The sequence below is a fragment of the Pygoscelis adeliae genome, unplaced genomic scaffold, assembly GCF_000699105.1.
Source record: "Pygoscelis adeliae isolate BGI_AS28 unplaced genomic scaffold, ASM69910v1 Scaffold67, whole genome shotgun sequence".
NCBI classification, from domain to species: Eukaryota; Metazoa; Chordata; class Aves; order Sphenisciformes; family Spheniscidae; genus Pygoscelis; species Pygoscelis adeliae.
Window position 1 is genome coordinate 2586514 of NW_008825271.1, and position 13222 is coordinate 2599735.

Here is a 13222-nt window from a genome sequence, read left to right on the forward strand (position 1 = left end):
GCAAGTGCAGATCCTACAAGACTGTAGCACAGCAAGGGCATCCTTTGGTAATGTAAGATACAGAGGCAGACTTTAATTCAAATTCTGCTAATTGCTTATGGTGCCATGGTAGGAAAGTCAGCCCAGCTGAATTTATGACCAACTGTAAAACACAAACAGCTGTACTTGTAAAGTGCTCATAGATCTGAGAGGTGTTATTATTGCTAATCTTGAAGCTAATCTGACACCCTTGACTAATGTGGATATAATATGGCAGAAGAAGGTAAAGAACTGGAAATGAATTTGTAGCTAGTTGCCACGGTTTGATGTTTCTTTCTCTCTGCTTTCTCCTGTCACGCATTTTTATGTCCTTTACCAGGGCTGAATGGCTGTCTTGACTTTAAGAAACACAGCACAAGATCTAGACAACCAAGCTGAATGAGATAGAACGGATAGCAGGCTCTCCTGTGTCACGCAAGTATTTACTGCTAAAGTGTCCAAGCCATACTGCTCATAGAAGGCTGACTTTTAAAAAAAAGGAAACATTACTACAAGGGGTTTTTTTTTAATATCCCATTTATCATTCTACTGGTGGCAAAAATGAACAGCGTGTCTTTTCCTCCAACTCCTTAATTTAAACTGAAAGCAAAGAATGGCTTCAGTTAGATGTAAAATGCAAAAAATTCTTTAGTTTTCTCATTAAATAAACTGAAACATGAGTGTTTACAGGGATATCATTAATTTGCATGATATCAGTTTGCAGCTGAGGTACCTGAAGATTAATGTGTGTCCGGCTTCCCTGGCCTGGGGTCATGCTCCAGCCACATCCTGACCCCAAGACCCGGATCCCTATGGCAATGACCCCTGGGCTAGAGGAGAGCTGTGACTTGCTCTGATCAGCTCTGAGCTTGTTGATTGGGGCAGCAAGACTCTAGTTTGTGCTCTGGTACTGTTGTGTCCAAGTGTTAGGAATTGGATCCTTCCTAGCCACTTTTTTACCTCCAGGATCTGGAAAGAATTTCACTCACAAACAAGAATGGTTCTGATGCTGTTCCCAAAGCACTTCTGCCAAAGAATAGTCTTTTTTTCTCTCTTAACTTTTGGTTTTGTCTTTCTGCTGATCTTTAGTGTTCAGTTACAAAGCCAAAGATGTGTTGACTATCAGGTAATAACCTTGCACATCCCTAATTCCCAGTGGAATCTCTAGATATGACGTACAGAAAGTGTAGGGTCAGGACAATTGGAGATGCGCTGACGTAAAAAAAAAAAATCTGCTTTTTTCCCCCTTTTCCATTTATGTTATTTCCACACTAAATGGTTACGAATGTGTTAATATTTGTGGGTACATTACTAGATAGTAAGTAGGTAGCTTGGCCATCTGAAGGGAAATAGAGCAACAGAGCTAGAGAGTGGAAACCAGCATTGTGGCGGCTTCTCCATAATTATCTTTCTGTATCAGTGATTCTAGTTACATGTCACGGTGTAGTGAGTTTGGGTTTGCAGAGCCAAGAGGGAACCTTGGAATAAGTGTTCCAGGTGTGAACACACACTGGTGAAGCAAAATCCATTTATAACTATAGGGACAATTAAAAGTCAGTCAGACCTCAGAGTCCAGGTTTAATTAATCTGCTCATTGCAATCCAAGTAGTTTATTTTCATGCTTGTCAATCTGATTTCCTTCTCCAGAAAGGAGACTGGGGTTACCTTGCTGTTGCTTTTGAATCCCACTTTGCACAGTACTTTGCTGTTCAAAAATCTTAAAAGAAGCCATTTCTTCCTCCTGCCACCGAGAGCATCTGGGCTTCAGATTTCTGCCTGCCTCTTTGCTGATGTCTATCAGATTTACCTTCTCCAAAAGTAACTTGCTACAATTTTTGTGGGTGTGCAAGGCTTTACCTATCACTTGGGAAAAGCTTGCTGAAGCATAGAGGGATCTATCACTCTTCTATTGGCATTTGCCCGGGTTCACACAGTGGTGTACTTTCAGTGCCATTCTTAATGGTACTGTTTGTAAGAAAATCAGTATTTGTGACTGTCACGTGCAGATTATCGGCCAGCTCAGTGGTGTCATATCTGTGTTTTCTGATGAGATTGTAAATTCTCTGGACAGGTCTGCAGCCTGTTTCAGATCTTACTTTCACAGTACTTACATATCCCTGCAATCCCAGGTGCTTCAGTTGTTATTATTTATTGTCTGCATTAGGAGGGCATCCTCAGGCCCTAGACATAGTTGGGCCAGGAGCTTTAAAACACCAGATTGAAGAAACAGACCTTTTACACAGAGAGTGTAAATGGATTAGCTGCTATTTACAAAGCTGAAAGGGAGATGAGTTTTTGGTGACTCTTCAGAACATCTGGCATATCCCCAGTGCCATGCGAACAAAAAACAACATTGCAGGGAAAGGCTGTGAAATACTTTTTTTTTTTTTAAATGCCATCAGTCCCCCATTTGCCACCAATTACATAGGCTTGAGAGCAAGGGAGATTGTTTTTCAGAATCAATTGGAAAAAACCCTAGGTTGTAGACTGACCTGTTGGGGATTGAGCACTGACCCTCTGATGCAATGTTCTTGCATTTTCTGATGAAAGAGTGGGTAAACTGTAGAGTACTGTTGGCGACTGAGCATCAAGTAGCAGGATAAGCCAGCGCTCGGTGTGCTCCTTGCTTTGTTAGGATGTCACCGCGAGGTCAGGGCCAAGTGTTTCCCCTCCTAAGCTGTACAATCACGCCTTACCTCTTGAACACAGGAACAAGAGCGCTCTGGCAGGTATCTCTGCTTCTCTGCTGAAGTGGTGCTGTTGGAAAACATATTCTCACCCCCGCGTTGCAGACAGCAGGCAGAGATGCAAGGCAGAGGGCCCCTGGCGGGCTGGACGCCTTGTGTGAGGACCAGTAATCTCACCCCCTGTTAGCCCAAGTCTTTCTACACCTGGGGTATGAGCACTAACCATCAGCTGTGTTTAATTATAAACTACCCGGATAATCAGACTGGCTTTAAAGACTTGCCTGTTGCTTTTGATAGTTAATTAGGAGTTTGTCTCTGTAGTGGCTTGAGAATAGGCCAGAAAACTGCACAAATTCCAGGCTGTTGCTATTAGTTCTCGATGAGCAGAGTACTGAAAATTAGTGTGGCTCTACTGGTCCTCAGTAAACTAACAGGTCAACCCTTTAAAATGAAAGAGCTGGGGAAATACTGCATTTTACAATACAGCTTAAGTTTATAAAGCTGGAAGGTTTCAAAACAGAAAGGAAACCCACACTTGTATTTCCAAAACCACTTTGCAATTTAGTTTTTTTCTGCTAAATGAGATTTTGGCAAAATTCACTGTCCCGCGAGGGATTTAAATTTGGATGGAAATTCATAAGATTTTTCATATTACTTCTAGCACCACATACTCCAGTAAGATCTTTTCAGTATTCCTACCTTGCAATAAGAAGCTGTCTTAAAACTGTGTTACTATCTGGATAGAAATATCTTAGGCCTGTCATCCCCCCCTCCCAGCAAATTCTGTTCTGTGTATTTATCATCACTGTTATTTTAGATGAATGACCCCCCAACTTCTGAGACTAACCTTGTTGTGGGGTATCTTGAAAACCAGCATCACCTTTCAGGGTCATGTCTGAATATACTTTCAAAACCCTACCGAGAATGTTACTCGTATGTCATCATTTACATACTGGTTTTAATAGGTTCTTCATAAAAAGAACTTTAAAGAAAAAAAACCCTTTCATGTGATTTGTAGCACCAATATGCCTTTTTTTCTTTTCTTAAACATTTTGCCATTCAGGCCATCAGACAAGCAGCTGAGGAGCAGACAATCTGTTTAGATACGAGATTTTTTTGTACGAATGATTCACCAAATGATAGCGTACTGTTTATATTTCAGTTAATCTAGTGACAAAATGGTATAAAATTAATTCCAAGTCAGGCTCCCAGTGCAGGCGAGGCAGTGCATCTGAATCGCGGAGCCTGCTCCTCCCTGCCTCACGGCTGCTTCTCCCGCTCCCTGCTTTCTCCTTTCCTTGCCGTGTGTCTGTATGTAGCCTGAAGTGTCTCGCGCAGCTGAAGAGCCTGATGAAGCCTGGGGAGTTTCCAGGTCAAGGCTTTAGGTCATTTGCTGGTGGACACACAGAAATACAAATATCAGGGTTACAGACGGGTACAACCTTTTGTCCGAGTATGTTTCCAGGAAGTCAGGGTTACTGTGCGACCACCTAAAACACTTCACCTGTGTATTTAAATAGCATCTTTTTGTGGATACTTTTAAAAATCTGACCTCATAAATTTTTAGCTGTAGAGATGTCAGGACACAAGCCAGTGTGATGGCGATGACTAGTAAGATTTTCTTAGTTTGCCCTTTTATTTGGGAGGAGGTTACTCTCTTTGCAGCCTGCCCAGTACTTATGGGCAGTCACACCAGAGAGACTGCTCTTGATTTTTAAATTACTATTGATGAAAAGTCACAACCCTTTTCTCACTTGTAGTCTGTAAATCAGATGGAAAACATCTGCTAGAATGGAAGAAAACAGATGTGTTCTGTTTAAGCAGCTCTAAAAACACTCTTTTAACTCTGTACCAAATATATCTCATTTCATACTAGTGATTCATATTTCTTGCATCAGCTCTTGACTTTCAGTGAGCCTCTTCCACGTCACACTCACATTGGAGTACCTCAACGGTCATTTTAAAGGAGGCACAGGGTGTGGGGTTGCGGTGGGCACTGATTTTGATTTTGAATCTGAGTTTTTAATTTCTCCTTTCAGCAAGGAAAAAACCCAGTGGCAAGTCCCCAGGGAAAGTGGGAAAAGGAAAGCCAGTTTTTCCTCCTCCAATCTCAGGAAAAATTACTGTAGAAGTGCCCAGCAAGGCAAGTCTTTCAGTCTGTCCTTTTCACACCAGTAGCCTCCTTTCTTTTTTCATCCCTATTCACGCACTCCCGCTTTCTCTTCTTACCCACCCTGGAGCACAAGGCGGTCTCAGGTGTTTTGGAAAACGTCACCATTCACTGATACTTCGCAGCATCCAGCTGTGGCTTCTGGGAAATGACTTTTAGATTTTGCACCAACTGCCCAAAGGCTGGGGCAAAGGAGACGTGCAGAGAGGATGGTAGTGAAGCTGAGCAAGCAGAACAGAAACGTGAAAGAGAAAGGTCTGCTGTGAAGAAGGGGAGAACAGAGACAAAGGGATGCTCCCCTTCCTTTTCTGCCCTTAGTTGCTGGTAGGCATGCTCTGTGTGCTTGAAAATCTGGACCTTCCATCTCAAAAAGACCATGGTCACTACCACATTTAGACAGAGAAAAACAAGTGGCTGCTTGATGGCAATAACGTTAACAAGACCAGGCTGGACTCAAGCTGATGACTCAGTGTATGATAGCATACTGCAATTATGCCATGCCATTCGTTCCTAATTGACCTGCTGCTGCCGGTTGTTTATTTGTTTAATATTTGTTTATTCATACATTGCACCGCCCTTCTCCGTCCTTTGCCAAAATTATATTGCTAATGATTAACTGCATGTGGCACTCCTGTGGTGCGGTGCTCAGTTATGCCCAGTGGTGCTGGGTTATTTCGTGCAGTGCTGTAGTGAAAACAGCAAGTGAGAAAATTCAAGCCTAGAAAAGCAATAATTTATTACAGTAGAAATTAGCGCTGAATGAGTCACACTGCTGATAGATTCTGACATGCAACTGATCTATTAGAGGCTTGCCTTTCTGCAAGTTTTTGTCTCCCTCTCTTCTCCAGATGTGCTCTTAAAGGCTGCACAGACAAATATTTCCTCGCTTGGAACTTTCTGTTTGTTCTTATCTACAAAAGCTTTTGAAAAAAGACCCTAAACCTGAAAGTTGGTAAATGTGAGAAGATGGAGCAGGGCTTTTCTTCTGTCTTGTGATGCTTTGGTATTGTTAGTAGAGGGTGAATGTTAACAGCAGGTATTTTGGGACTGTAAAATATAGCCTGGAGGCTGATAACTGCATGGTCTGTGAAAAGGTATTTATGCTAGCCAAGTTTTTCCAAAAAGAGATCTGTGTCCTCATTGGTTTCCTTGGACTTTAGGGCTTTTGCTCAGTGCCAAGATACGAAAACTTACATTAAGGCAGCACTTTAAGGTGCACCTTTACTCCCAGCTGCATACTATAAATACTAGGTCAAGCATCCTTTACCTCCTAAAGGTAAGCAGTCCTCCTAAAGAGTAGGCTATTGAAACCCGCTGGTACTTTCCTTAGGACCACATGAGTTAGAAGCCCTGTTTATCTCCCTGTCCACAGAATAGTCCTTCTGTCTTGAGACAGAGCAGTGCAAAGGGGCAAAAGGCAGGAATCCCCTCGTAGAAACTGCAGCTAAGTGCTGCCTTCTCCACAGATGAACGATGGGTATCTTACATGACTAGTCAGTCTTCTAAATTCAAAGTACAACTATATTTTACATTGCGGGCTGGGGGGAGGCTGAAGAATGAGACTGAACTTAATTAGTAATCCTTATGTGCAAACTGTTTCTGAATCTCAGCAGGAGTTGCTAAGAAAACAGTATGAAATAATATTTGAATATTGACAGTGACAAGGACTGCATAATACTTTAATTTCTGACACTTCCTCAGCCCTGGGTTGTTCCTTATAGAAAAGGAAAAGCAGCACAAGAAAAGGGTATATATTCAATTCTGTGCATATAGATGCAAACACAATATTGAGAAACTTGATCAAATCCTTCCAAGAGAGGAAGAATGGGTTCTGTTTAAATTTAGTGTTCATCTGCTAGCTTCAGTAGTTTGTCTGGGGGAGGTAGGGTTGTCATCTCCTCTGGTGCCATCAGAAAAACTCCTTGTAAAGGCTGAGGTGACTCAAACAGATAAACTGTTTTATAGGTGTCCTTAACAGAGAGAAACAGCTTTTGTTCTATTCTGCATCAACTTTTAAGTTGTTTTGAGTGTGTATCTTAACCTGAGCTGCATTGCTGAATTCATAAAAAGTGCTTCTTTAAGAGTCTGAAGAATCCCAAAAGATCATTTTTGGGTTTGTTGGGTTTTTTTTATTTTTTTATTTTAATCTCTCTTGCCATCAATTTGGTCAAAATGTGAACAAAATGTGAAAATTTTGAAAAATGTTGGCCAGCCTGCCCTAGTTAGCATCCAAAAACTTAAATTTTAGGTTACTGTCTTGTAGACTTTAATTAAAAATAATAAATAGGATGAAGTACTTCTCAACTGTCCACTGGAATCGTAGTAAGTCATGTTTCTCGGGGGACAAATGCAGTATATTTTTTCCCCAGTGAGGGAACAGTGTAGTGCCAGTGCTGGGGGCAGGTGGGACCTCCGGGGACTTGCTCATCAGTTATATCATGGAGACAGCAAGGAGAGGGGCAAAGGTGAAGCATGGTAAAGATCCTACAGAAAGTGGTTTTGGGGCATTTCATTCCAGTGACGTGAATAGTTACAGAAATGAGCACAACAGAAAAGGCCAAGGGCACGACAGAGGCTCCGAGAGCTCTTTCCGCAGAAACTCGACCAAAGAGAATCGATGGCTGGAAGGAAGGAGGGAAGGCAGCTCCAGACATCTGCGCACTATGCGTCTGGTGAGTTCGAAGAAGATGGGGAAGTGAAGAAGCAGCGGCAGGGGTGGGCCCTGGCATGAAATCATAGGCAACGTGGGGACAGAGCTGAAACACTTGGTTGTAAAGCTCCACCTTCCAAAATTGCTCAGCCTGCTAATTGGAAAGGGTTATGTGAGACTTACCACTTCCACAGAGCTGTTAATGGACTGTTGTGTTGGTTTTCTCTGTTGTGTTTTTTTTGTTTTTTTAAAACTTGTTCCAAGAAGATGTGTCTGGTTGCCAGCCTCACCTTACTGTCTGGAGAGGGAGAGACTTAAGGCAACGCTTACTCTGGCAGACACGGCTGGTGGTTCAGACAGGGCTGGCAGGAAAGGAAACTGTTGACTTAAACTGTTTTACCTGCAAAGGCTTTGCTTCCCACCAGAGACCTTGTGCACAGCATTTAAATCTTAGGTGCGTTATTGATAATAACAGAATGTAAAGGAAAAGGAAGCAATCTTTAAATACACCCTGGCATGCATGGTTATATGTTCTCTGAAATCGCCCTCCAGTGCTCAGTCCCCTCTCAGGAAGCCTCCTGGTCTTAAAGCACTGGCAGAATTCCGTGCAGTGTGGGTTTTGGATTAGCCTTGAAATGTGACCTTTTGCATCCCTACAGCAGTAGTTATGTCTGCAGCCTATGCTTTCAGCTGCCTTTCTGTTTTTCACTGGAAGGCGGCAGGGCGTGGGGGTGAGGTTGCCTGCATCTCTCCAGGTGGAAGGGTTCCTGGAGAGATGGAGAGGCAGGTACGGTTCTGTCTGTCACTGCCCACGTGGCCAGGGGATGGGTTCAGTCTGCTAGCACTTTGGCTATGGTGTGGTATTATTCCTGAAAAGTGTTTTTAACTGCAGCTAAAAACATGTGAGACCTGGAGATTGGAAAATATTCCTCATGGGCAGGAAGAAAGGTGTAACTATTGGTAGTTATTTGCATTATTTCTGGTGCCAAGAGAAATACAACTTTCTTCCCCCATACGTGGATATTCAGATGACAGTTCCTTTATTTTCCTGTAGGGAAGCAATTACATGGGCCTCGTGACGGTAAAGAGTTTTGGTTTTGTTTTTAATTATCTTTGTTTTCTTATTGCCTCCATAAAATTCATTATTTCTTCCCCAGCTTTTTATGTCTCCCTTCTGAAGACAGATTCTGTTTATGGGTGTACTATTGTTCTCCTCCCCCTTTATACATTTTTATCGCTATTTCCAATTTCAGCTAATGAGTTTATTTCTGTCTGGAGCGGGTGCAGAGGGCTAGGCAGTTGCAATAAAAATGTGACTTTTAATGCTAGCACAACTGAAAGTTTGCTGATAAAGCATTTGATGTCTTAGGTCCAAACTGGGTTCCGGGTTGGTAAAAGAACTCAATTCTGGCTATTGGCTTGTCAATACAATACAGATTTCTCACTGTCATCCAGTTCCCAACGGCACCTTGGCTGGAATTTAGAAAAGATGGAAACAAATGTCTTCTATCCTTTCAGCTCAGGTTTTACAGCCCTTTCACAAGCTACCAGTTGCTGTATTACATTTCCAACCTGTGCGGCATCCTGAAAATATTAGAAACAAAGGGTTATGTGATTAGCCCAACTACTGGAACACTGCCTATCAAGTATAAATGGTAAATCAGCTTTCCAGACAAAGCCTGTGTGAAGTACAGCCTGCTGCTTAAAGCATTGGCACGATGCTCCTACTTCTCTCTTTAGAAGTTTAGAAACAAACTCTCTTTGTTTTCCAAGAGAGAGAGATCGTAGTCAATTGAAATGGGTGGAATAGTAGCATCATTCTTTTCCTTTCTTTTCTTTTAAAAACATGCATTTTGCTGTTGGCTTTTTTTCAATCATTTATCAGCAGTTTGTTCATGATGCTCAGCTTCAGTTATTTTGGAAGTGCCTGAGTTTTTCTAGTGAAATGAGTCTGTTATGATTGTTAAGCATCTCTTTATGTTATATCAGGGCCCTTATATACTGATTTGATAGATTAAAGAGGGCTTAAATTACAGCCTTCCCTGTCCACATACACTAATTACACTTCCATGTCTATTGAACAGAACTCTACGTTAAGTAAAGAATTTTTTTTTTTAAATATACACATTACATATAGAATGTCAAGTATCCATAGGCTACAAATCTACTACTGTGTGAAACTATGGGAAATATAGATGGCCTTAGGAGTAACACTTTAAAGAAAATGCAGCAGTCACTGCAATACATGTGTTGCAATACACTGCAATTCTCATGCTGGGAAACAGCTGCATATAGTAATCTGCAAATATATATATATTAATTTAGACTAGTTTTAATATACTCATGGTCGCTGCTTGTTAACTTACGATTCAATGTATTCTCATTAGCAAGAATGATATTTTGCTGTGTGCCCAATAATCGCCACCAAGGGGTACTTGATTGTTAGGTCCTGGGTGAAAAATATTCCTCGTCAATGACCCTGAAATACTTGGACAATTCAGAGCAATAAAATGAGAAGCAGACTTGCCTGACACTCTTTTAATATAGCATGGGATTTTTCAAAGGAACCTACAGCATTCAGATATCCGCCAGGCTTCGTACTGCAGTTTGTTTAGTTTACTCCAGGTAACTCTTCAATCAGGTTTTAGTGTTTTAGCCCCAACTCCAAGCCCAACATGAAATGATGGCATCTCCCTCTAAGGGAGCTTGCTGGCAGGGCAAAGAACTGATTTTATTGATGGTGGTGTTTTTAAATGAAAATGACATGTTGCTTTTAAAAATCCATGGTTTTTTCCCTACCTGTTATGGAAATGTTTTCTGTTTGTAAGGTCTGTGTTTCTTATGCTATATAAGGCTTTGTTCTACTGAAAAGTTTCCATAACCTCTAGGGTTTAAATTAATATTAATGTATTTCTGTGTGTACTGTCCACGGGGAAAGAAAAGTACAAACCATTACTGGGATGTGGATGGAGATGTATGTAATTCATTAGACATCTGTTTTTAAAATCAAGCTGCTCACCTGGGGGCCAGCACAGCTCTTGGCTGCATGCACCAGGCTTCTACCCAGGGCGCAAGACTGGGAGTCGGTGTATAGATGCTGTTTATATATGTATTTTCCCGCTCTCTACCCTTTAAATCTCTGTATGACCAGCCTGCACCTTTGGTCTGCATGTGTTTTGTCTCACCTGGTGCTGACCAGGGCAATCCAGAAAGAAAAGTGGAGCTTTTGCATCCACTGCTTTGGGTGGGGATGCCTGTGCCCAAATGTGCATGTTTAAAGGTGGAGTAATATCTTCACGGCCTCCTCATGCTGAAATGGGAATCCACCTCAGAAGCGTGTCTTTAAGCAACGATGGATGCAGTATGTCAAAAGGCAGTGTACTGCCTAGGATTTAGATATTGTAGCGATGACTTTGGTGAAAAGACTGGCATATTGGGACAGAAAAATGGCAGAATAATATTCTCAGCCATAATTTTGAGGGGAAATCAGCACGAGGACATGTGAGCACAAAAAATTAATGCCTTCAAAAACACTAGAATGTTTTGTGTATGAAAAATTAATCACCTCTGCTGGGGAGTGACTGCTGGTACACATGAGGAAATTTCCAGTAGCTGTGAGAATAGAATAGCACAAACACAAACCAGCAAAGATCTCTTAGTTACAAGCACAGCAGAAGGACTTGGAAGGAAGGCAATCCCACGAGAAACTGTCGATGCAGGTCTTTGTCAGCAGATGGAAGCAAGCCTCCTCTCAAAAAAAAATAGGGAAAGGAAAGCAAAAGCATTTCTGTCCCCTTCAGCTCATTGCCTTCCTGAACTAGCACCATCATCTCCTGGGCCTTTCCATCACCCTTCTATTAAGCTTTTCCACAAATTGTTTAATTTTGTTCCTTCTCTGATCCACGGAGGCAGGCAATCTATGACTACTTTCAGTTACGCTGTCAGCTCAAGTGTCAAAATACTCTGCAATTAGTCAAAAGGTTGAATCTATAAAGAAATCCCATTAAAATCTCAGAGGTCGCTGAGGCAGTGATGGCTAACAGTTCCTGAGGGGCTGGAAAATGATACAGAAACAAGCGACATTTAGAAATCCCATTAACAAAACATAGAGAACTATATACCAAAACATATAAAAAGTTTTCAAAGTCAAATATTCAAAAATGAGAAAATATTTGGCATTGCTTTGCCCCCTCTGTATTACTGCATAATTCAGGCTTCAATTAAATGTTCACCTTATTTTCTGCCTGATCTCCATCTCATTCAGAAAGATTGTCTCTACGAAGCCTTCACATTCTCCTGCCTCACAGCTTTATATAGTATTTATCCTATTCTGACAGTACCTTGAGAAAAGTAGCCCTAAGAAGGAAACTCAGCACAAAAAGACAGGAAGACTGCCTGCCATCCGGAGCGCTGGACCGCAGGCATCTCCTCTAGCACGATTCGCCCACTCCCCTCTCTGACGCTGTCGGTGAAGTGAGGGTAACAGACAGAATAAAGATTCAAGGGCTTCCCAGCCCAGATATCAAACACTATGTGCTGTGAAAATGAATCATGCTCTCTTTCATCCATTTGAAACAACAAGATTTTTTTCTCAGGAAATCCTCAAAAACAATGGCAAGACAATCGCTCTCACATGCAACTTTCTATTTCAGTTTTCCAAGGGCAAAATCCCATGGTGAGTTTTGTGCTGTCCTGCACAAAATTGTATTTCCTTTTAACCTTATTCTGACATCGTTTTCTCGAGTGTGACTGAGGTCTGAAAGTGCTTGGCTGCTACGGTGTAGTTTGTGTTAAATGCACAAAAAAATCACTGTGATTTGAAGAGGTTCTCAGACTGCCTGACAAATAAGGTATGTGTCTCAAAGCAAGTCCCTCAAGATTTTCTCCTGAGAATAATAGATGTGGTCATTTCAGTTAGCCTGGCTTCCTTCACCAGAAAAAAAAAAAAGGGGGGGGGGGAAGACTTCAGGATTAAGACTGTTTTGATGTGAAATATTTCAGGGTTTGCTCCAAAATCTATTGAAGTCAGGGGTCGGATTCCCCTTGGCTTTTGACTGGCTTTGGGTGAGCCAGTGCCTCGGTAATCTGGAGTCAGCCACAGAGCTTGGAAAGGTTTATGACCTGGTGGAAGCTGCCACCCTCCCTTAGGTATAACAGTAATGCGTAGGCAGACTCGGGCATGGCGCTACACGCTCTGATTTGAAGTGACCAGATGGTAATGTGGCGATGAAAGGAAGTCCATAGATCATCTTGCTCTTCCAGATGCATCCCTGCCTTGGCTGGTATATAAATTTTCAATGGAGGACAGCACTTTTTTCATCTTTTGGTCCTTAAATTGTTTATCTTGATGTAGTATATTACAGTTTTTGTTTTCAAACCAGAAATGGAAGTGACATTGTTTCTCTCAAGACAGCAAGCTTGTGCTTTTAAAAGAGTTTAATAACTGTATTTACCCACCTTCTGTTTGTTTGCTTCATTTTTCTTCTTCCCATCCTTTTCATAGTTATACTGTTGGAAATGTTATTAGTGGAGGTAAAGATCAGTGCAAATGCTAATGTACCTATATTTCCTGCTGCCTGACCAAAAAAGGCTTTCTTCCTTCCATTTTTGAAGAAATCCTATTTATTTTTGTAATTATTCTTAGGCTCATTTCCTTTATGCCATTCCCAGTTACTGGCTGCTGTTCAGGAGGGGGAA